This window comes from Rutilus rutilus, assembly GCF_951802725.1.
Source record: "Rutilus rutilus genome assembly, chromosome: 14".
Classification (NCBI taxonomy): domain Eukaryota; kingdom Metazoa; phylum Chordata; class Actinopteri; order Cypriniformes; family Leuciscidae; genus Rutilus; species Rutilus rutilus.
This window is the reverse complement of record NC_140219.1, coordinates 17,243,128-17,263,935: the sequence shown is the minus strand read 5'-3', so window position 1 is coordinate 17,263,935 and position 20,808 is coordinate 17,243,128. Positions and strand designations below refer to the sequence as shown.

General features: G+C 35.3%; 1 long non-coding RNA gene across 1 annotated transcript; it reads left to right on the top strand.

The window, feature by feature from the left end:
* Positions 1 to 14,382: 14,382 nt before the first annotated feature.
* Positions 14,383 to 18,733, top strand: LOC311303429. The gene is made up of 4 exons (XR_014629756.1): positions 14,383 to 14,439; positions 14,564 to 14,644; positions 14,833 to 14,947; positions 18,650 to 18,733. It is a non-coding gene; the product is annotated as an uncharacterized lncRNA (long non-coding RNA).
* Positions 18,734 to 20,808: the final 2,075 nt, after the last annotated feature.

The window sequence follows — 20,808 nt, the reverse complement described above, 5'->3', positions numbered from 1 at the left end:
AACTTAGTTTTTCTACAAACTTTACCATTTGGTTCAGAATTGTTGATCATTCTGATTTCAGAACAACAAATATCAAGCCTGTTTCAAAAGTTACAGCTGTTTTATAAAACAAAGACAAGAATGTATTGAAATACTACAAATGTAAAATAACTTAAATGATAGCAAAATATGATTTTTAAATAAAGGTCATTGAGAATTTTTTTTTTTTTTTTTTTTTGACAGGACTTTCATTATTTGTTTAATGTTTATGTACGTTTAATAAATATACAATATATAGGCATTCATGTATGTATATATATTTCATTATTTGACAAACATGTACACAAATTATATTTATACACGTACAAATTCATAATTTCAAGTGTAGCTTAATGTTTGTTTTTTGTACTATGTCTATGATCTTCGTTACTTCATTTATATTTGATAAACCTTTTTAAATCAATTACAAAATAATTACAAATTTAAGTATTTTATTTACAGTTTTTTTCAGTCGCTAACAAGCGTTTGTCCAGCCAGTGTTCACATTTTCAAAACTCTAAACACAATTAGCACAGCATCGGTCTTTTGTGGCCATACCATTCACACATTTCTTGTCGTTTTCACACAATATGCAGTCAGTGAACACATTTCCATAATGCTTACATTTTCTTAACAGACAAGCTATACCTCCCAACAAAATGATGGATTGTTTTTGTAGTATTTACAAATGTTAACACACAACATCCCACAATAGCAAAAACAATATTCCAAACCTTAGATAGGCTACAGTATGGACTGCATTTATTTATTTACCATTTACATTAACTTTTACCATTTTTGTAAATTTCATGATTTTAGCAAAATGTGATTTTGATTGCTAGCAAAATGTGTTGCTTTTGAACAATGTCATGAAGAAACAAGCTTTTCGAGTCCATATGCATCTTCCTGGAGTAATGATGCTGAAAATTCAGCTTTTCATCACAGGAATAAATGACATTTTACACAATTTATTACATGACATACATATTTTTAAACAGAAATCAGTTATTTCAAATTGTACTAATATTTCACAATATGAAAGTTTATAAAAACCTCTGCTTCTGCAATGATATCAGTTCAAAAACAATATATCAGTGAGAGTCAAGGAGCTACAACGACAATATGTCCAGGTATAGTGTGCACTGTAAAAAAAAAAAACGTAAAAAAACGGTAATTTTCTGGCAGCAGGGGTGCCAGAAAATTTCTGTTAAAAAACGGAAAAATACTGTAAAAAAAATGGTAATTTCTTCCCGTTGTTTTTACGGAAAAAAACTGTATATTTAACATTGGATTTCGGTAATATGAATATGATATAATGTTAATTTACCGTCCTATTGAAGTATTACAGTTTTTTACAATCGCTATGACAGATTTTTCAATACATTTAACAAGTTTCCTAAACTCTTAACGCACCAACACACCTAAAACACACAATTGGCAAAACGGTTAATTTCATGCTCAAAATCACACATTATAAACTAAACTGCAAAACTAATTTTCAAAATACAATAATACACTAACACAATACACCATGTCTACCAAAACATTAACACATGTTCTCTTCCACCAGGAACATTTAGTCAATCATAGCACAATGTCATAAAAAACACTAACATCAGATGGAATTACAGAAACTGCATTATTTTATATGTGTCAGGTCTGCCCTTATACAACAGACATATTATTCTATATATATATTATACTATATCTATTATATCTATAGATATTGTATTGATCATAGATTGTGTTTTGCACTGCAGTTCCTTTTGAAGTCTCTCTACATATTTGTTTTGTTTGTAATGTAAATGCATTTTGTTGTTTTTTTTGCAGCAGAAATTCAATACAACAAAATAAATGACCCTTCTTAGAGTAGCTTTATGGAATGTATGGTTTATGAAAAAAAGAAGACAGAGACAGAATTACTGCTGTAACGGCTTTATTTGCAACAGGACATTTCTGCAAGATAACAAAAATATGCAATATAGCTGCCATTTACAGTATTACTGTATGTGAAAATACAAAATATACAAACAGAAAAGGCCATCTTCTAATCTGCCCGGTCTTCTGCATTTGTCCACATGTTCTCATCCACATCACACCTGATATCTTCCCTGGCAAGGCATCTTGGGATGAATCTTTTACAGTAACATGCCTTATCCACCCCTGGCAGTATTCAGCTGTGATGTCTTGTATGCAGCATCTTTTGCATACAGGAGGGACATTTGGTCCTGTGGACTATGGTCAAAAACCTTTCATCTCCAGGCTGAGGAAACTCCTCAATGGGTTTGAGGAAAGGGAAGTAAGGGGCAAGGGAAATGGACATCATCCTCTGATGGGCGTCAAACCAGGCTGTGACTAGACGGGAATGGTGGAATGTCACATTGTCCCATATTTGCATAACTTTAATCAGCTGTTTCTCACTAGCAATGGAATAATGTGAAAATACAAAATATACGAACAGAAAAAGCACCAGAAGAATAATAAAAAAAAAAAAAAAGATCTTCTAATTATTTGCATAATTCAATCAGCTGTTTCTCAGTAAGAATATAATAAAATACAGGGGATATATTTGTGTTTCAGTTCACAATATAAACAGCGGTTTACCTTGACTTTAGCCTGTAAGGTTAGGTTTAGAACATGGTGTTATCTGTTCTGACATACAGTGTTAAAGCATTGGTAAATTTGGCAGTAAAAATCCATTGTTTTGGTCTTGTTTGAGCTTGTGTGTAAAAGAAGTTCAAGCATTTTAAATTTGTGTTAATTGTATGCATTTTGTGTTAAAGCAACAAGAAATGTGTTAATAGTATAGCTTACACAGGCGGATGTAGTGCTAACTGTGTTAAGAGTTTTGGAAAATTGTTAAAAGTATTGAAAAATCTGTCATAGCAATCGTAAAAAACTGTAATATCTGTTTTGTACACTGATAACCACCAATCACAGCAGTGATGAGAGTCACATGATCAATAAAAGCTCAACATAAGCAGTTCTTCCACAAGAGAGTTAATACTAATATATATAGAAGCTGCACAGTGTCATTCACACAAACATTAAACACCATCATGGTAACACATGAAATTTTAAAAATGCAATAAACATTAATTTAACAACATTAAATGAAACATAAACCCCTAATGTACATAACTGATTAGAAAAAACGAAGAAAACTATGAAGAAACAAACATAGTTATTTCAACAAAAATACATCAAATGTGAAGTGTCACAGGGAATTGTGGGAATGTCAATTTACGTTTTTTCACTGTAAATGATACAATGAGTTGTTTTTTCACTTTCAAAAACTGTAAATGTAACGGTATGTTACAGTAAAATTACATTAAATGTACCGTTAGATCTATCACAGTTATTTACCGTATATAGTACGGAAACTTTCTGTCAACCAATTACAGTTTTTTATAATCGCTATGACAGTTTTTTCAATACATTTAACAAGTTTCCTAAACTCTTAACGCACCAACACACCTAAAACACACAATTGGCAAAACGGTTAATTTCATGCTCAAAATCACACATTGTAAACTAAACTCCAAAACTAATTTTCAAAATACAATAATACACTAACACAATACACTACGTCTAACAAAACACTGCAAACATGTTTCAAAATCAAATAATTATTCAAAACACTAACACATGTTCTCTTCCAACAGGAACATTTAGTCAATCATAACACAATGACAAAAAAACACTATCATCAGCTGAAATTACAGAAACTGCATTATTTTACATGTGTCAGGTGTGCCCTTATACAGCAGACAGTATATTGTATTGATCATAGATTGTGTTTTGCACTGCAGTTTTTTTTTTTTTTCTAAGTCTCTCTACATTTTTGTTTTGTTTGTAATGTAAATGCATGCATTTTGTTGTTGTTTTTTGCAGCAGAAATTCAATACAACAAAATAAATGCCCCTTCTTAGAGTAGCTTTATAGAATGTATGGTTTATGAAAAAAAGAAGGCAGAGACAGAATTGCTGCAGTAACGGCTTTATTTGCAACAGGACATTTCTGCAAGATAACAAAAATATGCAATATAGCTGCCATTTACAGTATTACTGTATGTGAAAATACAAAATATACAAACAGAAAAAGCCATCTTCTAATCTGCGCGGTCTTCTGCGTTTGTCCACGTTCTCATCCACATCACACCTGATATCTTCCCTGGCAAGGCATCTTGGGAAGAATCTTCTGGCTTGCCTTATCCTGGTAGTGTTCAGCTGTGATGTCTTGGTATGCAGCATCTTTTGCCTACAGGAGGGACATTTGGTCCTGTGGACGATGGTCAAAAACCTTTCATCTCCAGGCTGAGAAAACTCCTCAATGGGGTTGAGGAAAGGGAAGTAAGGGGCAAGGAAAATGGACATCATCCTCTGATGGGCGTCAAACCAGGCTGTGACTGCACGGGAATGGTGGAATGCCACATTGTCCCATATTTGCATAACTTCAATCAGCTGTTTCTCAGTAGCAATGGAATAAAATACAGGGGATATATTTGTGTTTCAGTTCACAATATAAGCAGCTGTTTACCTTGACTTTAGCCTGTAAGGTTAGGTTTAGAACATGGTGTTATCTGTTCTGACATACAGTATTAAAGCATTGGTAAATTTGGCAGTAAAAATCCATTGTTTTGGTCTTGTTTGAGCTTGTGTGTAAAAGAAGTTCAAGCATTTTAAATTTGTGTTAATTGTATGCATTTTGTGTTAAAGCAACAAGAAATGTGTTAATAGTATAGCTTACACAGACGGATGTAGTGCTAACTGTGTTAAGAGTTTTGGAAAATTGTTAAAAGTATTGAAAAATCTGTCATAGCAATCGTAAAAAACTGTAACAGTCTTTTACCGTTAAAATTACGATCATTTTTTACAGTGTACTGTATATTCAATTCAATGTCCAGTTCTATAAGCTTTGCACTTTGCAAGTAGGTAACCTACACAGTAATAGGTTACAGTATAGTATACAGTAATGACATGATTTACATAAACTTTGTTTTGAGAGTTATGGAATTGGAGGCCAGCCATGCCCCTCATGAATTCATATACATAGATGAGGCAGGATTCAATCTGGCCAAATGGCGTCAACCTGGACAAAATGTAATGTGAAGGTGGAAGGTTTATGACCATCAGCCACATGACCAGATGTCCCTCCTTGAAGCCATGGATGCTGGCTCCAAGGGTGGATCCGACATACCAAGCAGTTTTATCCCAGGTGCATCACCTTGGATGATATCAGATGTGATCTTGATGAAAACATGTGGCTTAACCCTAAAGATCGCAGAGATTAGATACAGTAATTTTGTGGGGGGTTTTGTGGGTGTGTTTTTTTGTTCAGAATGATCTTGTGTGTTTCATGGATATTTTGTTCACTGTAAGCAATACTGTAAAACTTTTTCTGTTCTATCAATCCGTGTTTCTACTGTACCTCCTGTAGTAAACAGTAAAGGAATAAAAAATGATTTGCTTTTTACTGGAATGCTTATGAATGTGAACAGTACTGTACATGTGGACAGTTCCCAACCAAGAAATTTAGTGTAAAAACGGTGGATTGCATATTTTGCATGCAAATACCTGTAAAACTGAAACATAAAAGTCTATGCAGTTTTAGTAATGTCAACAATAGCCAGTATTTTGAAACCTGGTGTACTTTGATTGAGTGCATGTACCTTGTGAAGTGAAAACAAGTGTTATTCTTTGACAGAAAATTTTCATTTTGAGTCAGATTTCCAGTGTTTTGGTAAAGTTAGTGTGTGCAGAGAAACATGTGTTCTGTTTTGAAATGAAGAGTTAGTATATATTTAACTAAATGTGTTTTTGAGAAGACAATTAACCATTTGGCCAATTGTGTTTTGTAGGTGTGAGTCTGTGTTAAGAGTTTAGAAAAAGTATCTGAAGTATGGGTAAGCGCTTGTTAGCGATTGAAAAAAACTGTAAATAAGTACTGAAATTACATTGATATAATAATTTATTTGCCTTGCTAAAAGCGGCATCCACCTCCGACTTCCGGTTATTAGCGGCAGCTGACGTCAACTGCCAGTGGCAGCTACTTCCTGCTGCCAGCTGCCGATTTTTCGCTGAACCCCTATTGGATCAGAGACTACTGCTCATTTTTTCAAGATTTTGATAGCTTATTTTATGGACTTGCCGGCTTTTTTTATCATTCAAATTTGGCTGGGTGGCTAATAACACCTTTTTCTGTGGTGTGACAAACTCAGAACACATACTTAATTTTGACTTTACAGGGACTTTAAGAGAGAGGTTAAGGAATAGGTTAAGAACTACTTAGCGATAAGAACGTTTTGGGGAACCGGGCCCAGATCTTTAAAGGAGTAGTTTACTTCAGAATGTTCTGATAATTTACTCACCCCCATGTCATCCAAGATTTTCATGTCTTTATTTCTTCAGTCAAAAAGAAACTAAGGTTTCTGAGGAAAACATTCCAGGATTTTTCTCCATATAGTGGACTTCAATGGGTTGAAGGTCCAAATTGCAGTTTCAATGCAGCTTCAAAGGGCTCTACACAATCCCAGCCAAGGAATAAGGGTCTTATCTAGTGAAACGATCAGACACTAAATAAAACTAAAATAAATATATGTACTTTTTAACCGCAAATGCTCGTCTTGCACATCCACGACTTCACGCATTACGTAATCACGTTGGAAAGGTCAGGCGGTAACCTGACGTAGGCAGAAAATGTAGGGTATAGGCGAAAAACTAATTTCTCAGCTCATTTTCTCCTCCAACTTCAAAATCATCCGACAACGTTGTTTTACCTTTTATTTATTTTTTTATTTTATAAAGGGCGTTTGACTTAGTGTTTGCACGTTCTCTTTGTAAACACTAGGTCTGTACTTCCGCCTAAGTCACGCTTGACCTTTCAATCATTTCGCTATATAAGACCCTTATTCCTCGTCTGGGATCGTGTAGAGCCCTTTGAAGCTGCATTTAAACTGCAATCTGGACCTTCAGCCTGTTGGTCCTTGTTGAAGTCCACTATATGGAGAAAAATCCTGGAATGTTTTCCTCAAAAACCGTAATTTCTTTTCGACTGAAGAAAGAATGACATGAAAACCTTGGATGACGTGGGGGTGAGTAAATTATCAGGAACAATCCTTTAACTGCACTTATTTGAATGGCAGTTGTGTGTGTTTTGTTCACACACAAAAAATGCTCGTTGGAGACATTTGTTCGGGATCTTGGATTGGGTTATCAGTTTGATTACATTTCATGAAAGTTTTTTTTTAGTTTAATAATTTTACTTAGAAAGACTCTTACTTATCCTTCCATTTATTGTAGTATTTTTCTCCTTTTTTGCCCCTTTTCAAACCTCTCAAATTGTGTCTGTATCAAGAACATCTAAACAATGTGAGTGATTTTTCCACCCTCACTTATCTTGCCAATAAATAATTCACACATTTTAATTTTGGAACAAAAATTATTCATTAACACCAAATCATGAGGTGCTGATGAGATAATTATATGTGTTTCTACATCATCATTGATGCCTTATGAAACATGAATGGAGATGATAATGAGGGGTATTTACCAGGCCTCTCTTTGTGAATTAAACATGGCATGACATTATAGATCTCTAATTGTAAAAGGCGGTGTGTTACCTTCCACTTAAATGACCTATACTTGTCACGGATTCAGCAACACCATCACTCCAGCCATCAACACCAGATTACCACACTCCGCCCACTCATTCACTATCACCAGATTTCTGATCATCAGCACACCCTATTTGTACTGTCATTCTCTTCACCTCATTGTCTGGTCTCGTCTATGACAAGCCCCACAGACTCTATCCGATTACTCACCTTAGTACTTACCTATATTACCTGATCCGTTCATCTTCGTCTGCCTAGATCTTCTGTTCGCCTGTTCACCAGCCTCCCGTGCCAGTCCTTCACCTGCACAGAGAACACAGTGTTACCAGCCAGCTAAGTCATCATCTAACCATCTTCTGCCAGTTGACTGTAAGAACTGAGAAAGTCTGGTTGAGGAACGACCACTCCCCGAGAAGACAAAGGACCTTTCTCGAAATTAACATTTGACTCTCTCTTGAGAAACTAGCATCCTCGAGTCAATCACCTCCCCCATGTTGTCTCTCTCTCACGCTGAGATCACCAGATATTCACCCCAAAAATCGATATGGTTTAATGTGAATAATTATCATACAGTATTATACATGTTTGGTATCATTTGAAATGTCTCTGTGCGACTCTGTGGTACAAATGTCTCATTCCCAAAGAAGTAAACCAAAAAGTAATAAAGTTTTTAAGAGTTTAGAGATAACTTGCACACAAAGGAGGGTGTGTCTTCCAGGCAAATGGAATTCTGCTCCCAAAAGGTGTAAACTCTGTATGCAAATTCCCATTGTTAGCAAATGTTTTCATGTGAAAGAAAAGAAAAGCAACAAGAGGCTCAGGGCGATTTGTAGTTCAAATTAGCTCGTGATGCGTAGTGTGGGAATGACACTCAGCATCATGTATTTTCTAATGTCAGGTTCGCATCTTTTCTCTTTATTACAGAGCATTTGATGTTTTTTTTTATTTATTATCTTTGAACTGATTATGAAACTGGCATGATACATTTACCTGACATAATAAATTGTAAACATTTCATTTTATTCTGACTGATTCTGAAATTGTTTTCCCAAGTAGATCAAACCGATTCGTGTACGTGTCGAGTGACGACTAATATTTGGCACTAATTCAAGTGTCCTTAACTCGCAAAGACAAGAAATGAATTTCCGTCTAGGACAGCAAAAATGCTGCTTGACCAACCTAAATTTGGGTGTGTCTTACCTCTGTTTTAGATAAGTGTACATAACCATGGCATTGCCAATCCAAAGCTATTATAAGAGAAGTAATGTTGATCTACTTAAATCTGTAGTAGTGGCCATACCTCTGCCTGAAGTAAACGTTACTTTAAATTCAAGTGTATGCAAAACCACGGGGGCTATACCAAAGTATCTTTGATTGTGTAAGCGTGAGGTATATAGCCAATTACCTCTGTTTAGTGACCAAAACTGATGAGCTTGTGATCGTGAGACCCACTTTAAACCTCAAAGCGACATAGCTTCCTAATATGAACGGGTAAAATATAAGTAAAGAGTTAAATAGAACAATCAAATGTATTGCTAAACTATTATATAATTGACCAATAACCAATTGGCAATCTAACCTAAATTTGAGGTCTTTATAAAATGGAGTCAGATAAAAGCTTAAATGGAATTAAATTACTTTGCCACGTAGAAAGACAGTAACGTGCAGGGACCTTCACCCGTTCTGATACCGCCATTGGACCGATTTAGACGGGCATTGCCTTCCCACTCTCTCTACCACTCCTGCAATAAAGATGCGTTATACTAACTTACCTCGTCTGTCCTCTTCTTTATGTGACACCATAATGAAGTAATTTTTGTAACTTCCCAAAATATAAGAATGTCTGGCTTCATAATGTGGCCATTTCAACAAAACAGTGAAATGAGTTTTCATATTTCGTGGGCTAAAACAATTTAGGCAATTGGGAAAAGTAAGATGAATGTGTATACTGTGACCTAATGTATTTTATAAACTGTGCAGTTATTATAATGAATCCATAACTAGATGCGCAATATAAAAGTCTTGCTATGCTATGTCAGTGATAAATTGATGTATTTATATATGGTCTGATAATCTAAATTTCTGAAAGTAGGGATTGCTGCTAAACATGTAGCGCCAAAGAAAGATAAAACACTCCCTAAAGCATGTCACTTGTATCTCTGATAGTCTTTAGACTGACTGACTGACTGAAAGTAAAATGATCTCATCAAGCCACAGAATTGCAATCAATTGGGCCAATGGAAATGTCATTTTGTCTAAACCATGGTACAGAATGAGTAAATTCTTAGAATGCAGCAGAGCTTTTCTCCTGCTCAGCTCTGAGAACCCACTGCTTTCCACATATAGAACACAACTCATTTACATCTTATTATGCACATTTTGTTTTGTATGCTCATCACATTTGCATTGTATAGGGGGAAAGAGACCAAGTATTCTTTGTACAAATATATATATATATATATAATGCACACAGAATTATTAGAGCATTGTTATTAAGTATGCAAAACGTTTTATTAATTTGCATCAGATATGGAGGAATAAAACAAACATCCTTTAGTGCTCAAAAGATACTGTGACAGTTACAGTGTTTCGTATTGTTCCATATGCTAATATAATATGACAGGTAGCTACTGTACATGGAAAGTAGAGGTTCCTACAGTAGTCGAGAGAGCTCAACGCGCTGCAACTGAAGAAAACACATGCAAATAGAAAAACACCCGCAAATTAAGAAAACATCTTCATCAGTTTCACAACACGTGTGTGTGCAAAACGTTCACAACACAACCTTATACGTGCTGCAAATAACACAGAACACAACGGAAACGTTTCTAGGGGACCCCAATAAGTGATTAATTACCCCAAGTCAGTAATTACTCACAGTCACCCTCATGTTGTTCCAACCCCGTAAGACTTTCGTTCATCTTCAGAACACAATTTAAGATATTTTTGATGAAATCTGAGAGCTGGCTCACTCCTTCATAGGCTGCTTAATTGCATCTGCCGGCCCAGAAAAGTTAGTAAAGACATCGTTAAAATAGTCCAAGTGACTACAGTGGCTCAACCTTAAGTTTGTCAAGCTATGAGAATACTTTCTGTGCGCAAAAAAATAAATAATAATAATTATTCAACTATTCATTTTCACGAGTGAGTTTATATTATATATAAAATTTATATTTATTATATCATTTCTTTGTAAATCATGAAACTTTATGTAAAAAAATAAAATAAAATGTGTCCTGCGTTTTCATGTCACTACTGAAACAGCTGGCTGAGACTGACTTTACCACACTCCAACATTTTTTATCAGGAAATGTTCCTGTGTCCCTCTCTATCATATACGTAGTGAGGAAGTAGATAGGTCCCATCATTTTGAGGTAAATGTGTTCAAAAGTCTGAAAATCTGTGTGTAACTTGAAGGAACGTCACTACCAAACTCCTTTTTTCTCCAATTAAGCAAACTTTTGGGGGTGTTATTCCATTCTAAAATTGTCACGAATGTGCTGATGTTTTGGATGTGACAATTTTAGAATGGAATAACATCCAAAAGAGTTTGCTTAATTGCAATTACAGTCATGTTTTGATTGTGACCTTTATTGTTTTGGTAGTGACAAAAAGGAATACAGAATCCTTTATTTGGGAGAAATTATTTTTTTGTTTAGTACAGTTATGCAAATCATTAGTATTTTTGTATGTTTTAGTATGCGAAACATTGTAATATGATGTGGTCGCTACCACAACACTACTGTCACTACCGAAAATGTGCAAGATGTTTGGTGTTTTTGTTTTTTGGTATTGTAATTGTTATCGATTTACCTGTGAATTATTATTATTTTTTTAAATAAAATAGCAAAAAATATATTTACAAGGTAGATGTAAAGAAAATCCAAAATCCAATATGAGAATTAACTGCACAATTACTAGAAATGTGTACCTTGGATATTATACAATGTGCATGCATAAAAAATTTGTGGGAAAAGACATATTTTTTTTCAAGATGTTTCCAACTCTGACTTTGAACCAATTCTGTAGAATGGTCCATATATGAAAGAAAGGCCATCCTTATTAAGTGGGTATTATATAATTGAATATAAAAATATATTCCTACCTGTATATTTCTTTAGTAAAAAGAGTAGAAATGAACTTTAAATGTCATGCTGAGCATCTAAAGCTTCAAACAGAGGCAATGGACCATTTTTACAGAAATAGAAATGAAACCTTTACTCCACCATCCATGAGCTCTTTTGATTTGTCGGCTTTCTCAATGTTCCTCCTTACTCCAAAAGAGCTGAAAGGGGGACACATTAGGACAAGACACTGGACAGCACAAACACAGCTCAGCTCACAATGCTATTATTGTCCTTTCTGTAAGCATAGCAGAGATGATGCTGACTGGATTGTATTTGACATTACTTTTGTTTTATATTAAATTGGGTTGTAAAATCAACAAGATTTTAAAGGCATTATTGTGTGAAAATTTTGCAAATTCAGTTTTTCAGATCAAAGAAGTTGATATGATAAACTAACCTGACTGTTCGGTGACCCTGCTAAACTGATGCTGGAGTATGATAATCACATGCAATGTGGTCACAGCAAGGAAATGTTCACAGGCAGTCGTTTATATATTTTTTTTACTTATGATGCAATCGAGTCATAAGATTCAGTATGGACATTTGACTTCGGGCTCAAGGTTTTCAAATGGTTTACTGTACGTAGATGGTTTGAGATATGTCTAAATTTAATTTCAAGATAGCAAGAAGCACTTCCTGGCTCACTTACTAATGTTTTCTGTTTCAGTTGGTGCACTGCTTCTGCTTGATTTGCGTGCTAGCAACATCTATAGAGAAAGAAAATCTTTTAAACTATAATAAGTCCTGCCCACATTACAAGCCATCATTATGGCATTAGAAGCCACAGTTATAGGTGTGATAACACATCATGAGCAAAAAGATGCAATGTTATATGTATGCAACAGTAAAAGAAATGACACAATACAGAGAAAATGCACTAACTGTTATATTCCAACATATCAAGTTTTGCTTATGAAGTTTCTGTTAGGCTATTGATTTTAAAAATGTATTTAAAGTGTGTTTAAAATTCCAGTTGTACAGTAAGTGCTTTGTCTCCAAGGCACCATTGGTAGCTACTATGCATTGACATCGGTAGCACTTCTTCTTAAAAAGAAATGTTTCACCGGCTTCTTTTCATTAAAATATCATTGTTACTTTATGTCTCTGCTGGGAAGTCAGATCAAGTTATTTGGGTAAGGAATGCATGGGAAATTAAATTAATGTGTGTTTGTGTGTTTATTTAGTACTGGCGTTCCAGGAGAACAAGAGTTTCTTCTCTTGCACATCCTGATCAACAGAAGTGGAAGGGCATGAAAACAGCTCAAAGGCCGTGTCCCAGATGGCACCCTCAGCCCCTGTGGTCCTCCTCCGCAGTCCTGTCCCATATGGCACCCTCAGCCCTTGCCGTTGTCCTCTGTACTGTGCCACATGGGCAGTAAGGTAACAGTTCGCTGTTGACTTTTGCACCAATGTAAGCTCGTCAAAAGGGTTTAATGAAGATGCACACGAGAAGCTGGTGAGCACATTCCAGGAAAAAAAAAATGGGACACCCTATCTCTTTACTCAGAAATCACGTTATTTATTCTGTTTTCCAGCAGAAATCGTTGGGTTACGCACACACTCCACAGCCACAGAATGTGTGAAACAGGCCTCAGGGCATCCAGCTGTATGAACGCCTACTTGCATTCAACAATACAACGACCTGGTGACCTCCACTGAATTTGAGAACACGCTTTGAAAATTAAAAATGACAAATGGGAAACACTACGGTCCACATCAAGTACCCTATTTCGGACAGTTCCCTTTAATAAAGACCAGTTCTAAATGGAAATGTTGTTCCGCTATATCAAGATCAAGAAGTCATTATCTTCAGAATCAGATCTGAAAATAGTCATGCAGTTCAACTTTCTAATTATTATTGCATGAGCGTTTCTCTGTCAATATAAGATCTCATTATCTCCCTGAAGAAAAAAAAAAAAAAAAAAAAAAAAAAAATTGTAGAGGTACATCAGCTTGTCAGTGGGGCAGTAACTTTAAAGGGACATCTTTGTACCTTATTTAGCCCTAAAAGTTTCATAGCAGTTCCTTTAGGGGACATAAAACTACTTTAAGGAACTATAGAGGTAGATAAGGAATAAAGTTGTCCCTTTAGGGGTACTGCTCCAGTGACAAGCTGTTTTGCTCATTTTGTTCTGACAGTGTTGCAAATGTATATACACTGATTGTGAAATGGTATGCTTGTCTAACTCTTCAGTCCCTATTCTAGGTAATGTACAACATCATAGAGTTGTACAATAAGAACCAATCAGAGCCGATGGAAAAGATCGGAACTGCAATTTGCAGTCAATGCCTCCTCTCATCTGTTAAATGGCCACTTAAATGAGCCTTGAAAAATCAAACTTTTGCTCACTTTCTGGTATGTTCTTGACATATAATTATCAAACCCTTCGTCATCTTGTGCTTGTGCCTCTCTTTTTTATTAGAACTTAGAACCAATTGATGCCTCTGCCATTTTTTAAGGCATAAATATGAGGTCAATTTGTATTCCATAAGATGCAAAGAACAGGTACATTCTGTAGTTGATGGGGAAGTAAATATGTCCCTCTCTGTCAAGCTGTATTATAGGCTACAGTATATGGCAGAGTGTGATAAAAAGTTGTTTTCTCTTTCTACACACCATATTTTACAGCACAACACACCTCAATGACTTTCCACCTTGGTAGTGGGAGATATACGAAGGTAATTTGCATTTTCAAACCTGTCTAGAGCCATTTAAAAACTTTGTTGTGAAAAGTCCCCCAGGCATATTTTAGAATTTTTGTCAAAGTCTCTCAGTTCATAACCCCCCCTCTTTTCTTTGCAGATTTTTCCTACTCTTTTCTTTTGCAACTTCTTTAGAGAAGTCGAAACATTAAAGTTCTGTCACAATGAAATACAATGAAGGGTGAGCACGGCTTTCCTTGGTCCCAATCCACATCATTTTCATTTTTGGGGTGAAATATTTCTTTAAAGGGAATTACTGGTACTTCGACGCACTTTAGATAAGGTCATTTTCATCGAAGAAATCTTCGGTGGTGGTCTGGTCTAAATATTTCCTGAGCAAACGAATACCATTTTTCATTCTGTCTGCAGCGATTGGAAACAGGCAGCCACTTTCTTGGCCTCAATTCCTGAACCAAACCCTCAGGCTCACTGTGGTGCCAATCTGCCTTTACTCAGCTGACATCATATGTCATCAAAACAGCAAGTATGTAGGCCTGCATTTTTTTTTTCCCAAGGCTTGGTGAGAAACATGGTAACTGATGAAATCAAGGTTTTAGGGTAAATCAAAATATTTCAAACTTAAATTAGCTAAATGTATTTAGCCTATTATACTTTTAACCTTTCACTATAAACCTGTTGTAACATCACTGTGATGATTTCACTTCAGGTTTACAAGGAGAAGCCTATACAACTGACAAATAGATTTACTGTTACATATAGTGGATGTAGGCTATTAAATTGTTCTAAAGTGACATTACTAAATAAAATGATAAATTAAGAAACATGACGTGAATTGCATAAAGCTTGTGTAGGCTATCCATTGGCATGACATCAGGCGGCAATAGACCTTATTCAGAGCAGCGCCATGACAGGTATAAAAGTGAGGCTGTGAGGGATATAGACAGTGTGTTTCCAATAGCACCCGCTGAAAAAAAGCTGTATAAAGCTCCTAGATTACTTATTACCTACAATTTTTCACAGCTTATATTGTCGGGAGTTTTTTGTCAACTGAAATTTCTTGGAAAGATATTTTTCCAGTGTTTCATGACCAGAACAATCCAAAAACACAGTACAGCCCATTGAAGAGATGCATGTCCCTCACAGCCTCGCTTTCATTCCAAAGAATGGAGGTTCATTCCATGACATTTCATGTCAAAGATGGCGCTGCTCTGAATAAGGTCTATTGGAAAGCACGTAACAGTAAGTTAATAATGAGACTTTACCGACCCCTGGTGTAGACACGACGCATGCGTTTTGTTTTTCTTCTGTTCTTGAAAAGTGTAAAAAGCCGTTGTGTGTGTATATATATATATAAATATATAAAAACAGCGACAATATTTTAAATGCCTAAAAAACAGAAGCGTGATTCACCAAATTAACGAGTGACTTAAACTTCCATTTCATGTAGTCTGCACCATGTTTACTTTTATTTTGCACAAAACACGTGACCTATCCATATGTTCTACCAAGAGACAGATGATTTTCTGCCAACACCTAAAAGTCAACGATCAAAATATGTGGTAATTAAGCGATAAGCCTATTTGCTAATATCCTAAAGGCAATGGGATATACTTGCACAACTTTATCCACTACTAACCTGCAGCAGTCCTATACGTCTTCTCATTAACAGTGTTTTTCTCTTAGCCTACTTATACCTGTTTAGTTTACTTTTTTTTTTATGAATTTGACTAATACAAAGGATTGCTTGTGTGCATTGGTGCTTTATTACAGTCTTTTTAAAATAGTTGAATGAATGAATGCTCGCGAGGTGCCTGTAACGATGTTAAATATAGGCTATTTAATTAATCTTCAACAGCAACGCACACAGCGTAGAGGAGAATGACAGTCAACTTCTTTGAATATTAATTAAGCATTTTGGGCATGAACATAGTAAAAAGATTGACATTGAAAAATGACACAGAATGATTAAAATATTTAATCCAAATAAATAAATGTTCGTGGTTCGTACTGATGTTATTCATCTGTTTTCACACACTTCAGCGTCGCGGTCGCTAGTTTAGACGAACACTGACACCCTGTGGTGAAATAATGCGTATTTTTAACAGCCGCGGCTTTCTCAGATTGGCTTGGTTTGGATTAAAACTTCATGTTCCGATGAGTTTGGAAAATTCTGCACACAGTAAACATCATAAAATCCCTTCTTCTGTCAATAAAAATGTCCACAATTTTAAATCTTATCGCAGACACTCATTTTAGGTGGTGTTTGTTCAACTCATTGACCACAGTAGGCTACATTGAAAGTAAACATAACCGGAAATAAGTGATATGTATTGTTTCCAAACGGAGTGCGTCACGGAGTTCAGTGCAAGTGGTCCATTACATGTTTAGATGGGTTTTATTATTGGCATTTAGCGTGTGTGTGTGTGTGTGTGTGTGTGTGTGTGTGTGTGTGTGTGTGTGTGTTTTTTGCTACGAGTCCGACCCTTTTTAATTCACAACCAATTCACACAATAGTTCACAACCCATCAGTTTAGAACCACTTTTCTAGAACATAAGTAACATTAATGGACAGATCTTCTCTCTGATGTTCTCTTTAATGCTCTTATTTGATTCACTCACTCTCAGAAAAAGGGTACAAAATACTGTCACTGAGACCTCAGTGGCAGCTTTTGTACCTTCTTTTTTAGAGTGCACGCAGGAAAAACGATTCAGAAAAGCTGAACAGCCGACAATGTACTACCAGTCATTTGGTCAAATAATATGCTCATTATTGCTTTCCCAAGAGCAGGCCATGGTTAGGAATGAAATGAAGACACAGACCACATGTCTAGCGCCTGCGCCACCACAAATGAAATGCAACAACATCATGATCCAAGTATGATTTCTGTTTCTTTTGACAGTCACAATGTTTGGCAGGTGACTTTGCTGATACACAATTAGCATCTTGTGTCATCTGAGTCTCAGCAAAGCATAATTTGCCATAGGACATGTGCCATTCACCAACACAAACACACACATTTGTTTTTTCTACTAGGGTATTATAGACTTGCGTTCTTTGGTTATTTTTATAAAATTTTTTAGTTATTCAGACATTAATCCATTTTCCTCATCTTCCCCACATTGTAGTTCATTTCAGGTTTCACTATCATTTGGTCACCACAATGTAGACAAAACTCAACCCACCCACACACACACACACACACACACACACACACACACACACACACACAAAAACCTCATTGTGTCAACGAATCTCAGATTGGTTGAGACTGTTTGTTAGATTGTTATATACATCCGCAAAGGAAATGGAGAAGGTCCAAATGGGTTGTTTTGCTCTTCGTTTTTATGACGTATTATGATGATGTAGGCCACTCATGATCTAATAACCTTTTATTATGTAAATATCTCATTTGAAATAGCCTAGTTTTCGATATTTTAGATGCCACGGTCCCCCTAAAATGTTCATCCTTGTGCAAGGGATCCCTATCCTAAAATTTAAAAGGCAGCTATGTATTTTCACGTATAAAATGATTTTTTTTTTTTTTTATATAAATGTGTAAAAAAATTATAAAAAATATATGTTGTAAAAAACTATATTGACACATTTATATTATAAATGTGTAAAAAAAAAAAAAAAAAATGAAAAAGTTGTATATTGTTATATTGCAAAAAAAATATTATACATTGTAAAAAATGTATATCATTATTTGGAAAATATTATTTGGAAAATATTTAATTTTTGTTATGTTGCATAATTTTTTTCTACTCACTATAGTACTTTACTGTAATTACATTTCTTTCTTTCTTTAAATTGATTTATTTATCTTAAGAATTTATTTATTTTTATAACTGTTAGTTTTAGACTGTTCTAACTGTTTAACTGTTTAGTTTTAATTTAAAATTTTCCACGTATTATTTAGATTTTTTTTTTAAATTTCTATTACATTAGATTATTACTTTTTTCTACTTTCTATAGAACTATTTAAATTATTTTATAATAGTAATTTATGTGTGTATTAGTATAATGTTATTATTATTATTTTTTGGATAGTTTTACTCTAAATTTTTCCAAGGCCTCCTTACAATTCCCCAACTGCCATCTGGGGGTCCCCTGTCCCAAGTTTGAAAACCCCTGAGATAGCCTATTATTTGCTCTAGCTTATATCATCTCGATGGTCAAATAAGGAGACATTGATGTTTGTGTCCTGCCCTCTTTTCTGTCCAGTGGCTGTTGGGACAAACCCAAATGGAAGAGTGTCCACCCAGTGACGAATGGCCAGCTATGAGGCAAGAGCAAGCAGCAAAGTTTAGTATCACATTGTCTCATGGTATAATACCTTTTACACAATCTGGGGTACTTTGCAGGTTTTTCCTGCAGTATATTCTGCTTTTACTGTTGGTTTTGTTCTCTCACCTCAAAATGTCTCATATCCTCACATTAATCAAACATTCAGAGTCTCTCTTCTACTGAACTGCTTAAGCCAGGGGTTTACAACCATGTTATCAGCGAGAGTTGCTTGAAGGGATAAAATAATCTGAAGGGATACTTGTTGCAAATACCTGAAGAATATCTACGTATTTGAGGTCTAGACCACATGAGATGGATTTTACTACCTTAGCTCTGCTATATTCTTGTGTGATGGATTCATAGTTTGATCTGTGTCTTGATGAGCCTCAAACATCTCCACATCAAATATGTATGATGTGGATTTTTCTGACCTGACCAATACTGTCAAGTACCACTTCATTCTCATGTGAGTGTTCCTTGGGATTTATCTGCTGTCATCACTCTTGAAGGCTCTTGAAAGGTCTTTGCATAAGTTAGTGAGGGGATGAATATTGTAGGCAGAGAGAAACACAACAATTTTTTAAATGGGCATATTCAAAATTACAGTCTAATTTATTCAGTTATAAAGATGAATACCTCACATGTACCTGATTGCTATAGCAGTACCTGGTTATGTGATGCATGCAAACATCAAAATGTATTAGTTTACAAATCATGCACTATAGTAAAAGTGTTTTGAAATCATAACAAAGTAGTATTAATAGACAATATGTCCCTGTAATAACAATTTGTGTGAAAAGGAATTAAAATGGTTGGTGTTTTATTACGACTAGTGGTAATTTCAACTGGAAACTGCAGTAAATTCAATTTGTAGGTAGATAAACGTTTCTTCAATGCAAAACCCACAAAATCCACCCACAAACAGTTTGTCATGCATTGTATATGGTGTTGTAATTCCAGTACATTTTACAACAACCATCTTGGTACCTGGTAAAAGCCACCTGGCTCACAGTTTCATGCCATTTTGTATTTTTTTCTTATTTCTTTCCCATGGGATAGCAAAGGACCAGTTGTTTGCATACTTTAGAATTTTAGCAGATGTAGTAAGCAAATCAGATATTGTTCATCACTTTATCAATAAACTGGGTGACACGTTTGACTTTTTTGATAGTCAGTTTATGCACTGACGGCTTTTATTATAGCTTTGATACACTTGTGATCAGAATCTGGGTGAGGGTTTGCTTTTCATTAGGATCTTTTCTGAGCCTACAGTTATTGATCCATCTGTCAGCCATGGCACCAGACAGATGGTAAAGCACCACCTTTCCCAGAGCCTTTACCCTCCTCTTATTGAAGAGAGAGCTCCCTTGCATGGTAATGAAGTTTCTGACTAGAATGTGCACACTATATCCTAAACTACCAGGCTTTCTCCTCGTGGATTTACTGTTACCCTTTGCTGTATGTTTAAATCCATCTTATGCTCTGCACAGTTAACAGTCCTAAACCATCTCTTTAAATGTTAAATCATCTATTTAGTTCTCTTTAATTTAAAACACTGAACTCTTTTCAAGTCATTTCAACATTTTTACTGATCTTTTCAGGATTTAAATTGCAACATAAAAAAGCTGCAAATTACTTTTGTTAAATGTCCCATCTGGATTTAACTTGTAAATAAATGTGCTATTAGGTCTTTCTGTGATTATGCCCAGAACTGTTAAAGTCGTAGTAGTGAAGTTGTGAAGTCGACTGAAGTAGTGACAGGTCTTTTCTTCCCTATTGTGACATCCGAGTCCAGTAAAATGGATTACTGAAAAGAAAAAGGAAAAAGAAAATGTAAGGCAGAGATTTACTGAAAGGTTATATCCATTGGTTCTTGATTGGATGGAGGAAGATCTGAATGTGAGCTTGTAATCAATTGTAGGAAAGGGTCTGTGTTTAAGTGGACTGGGAGTAGTCTGGCGTACAGGGATGTCACTAGAGAAAAGTCTGTTATTTCAATGGAAGGTCAAGTTGTAATTAAAAATGATTCAAAATTACAAGGTAAAAAAAAAAGAAAAAAAAAGAAACATCAATGAATCGCTCGCAATCAATAATAA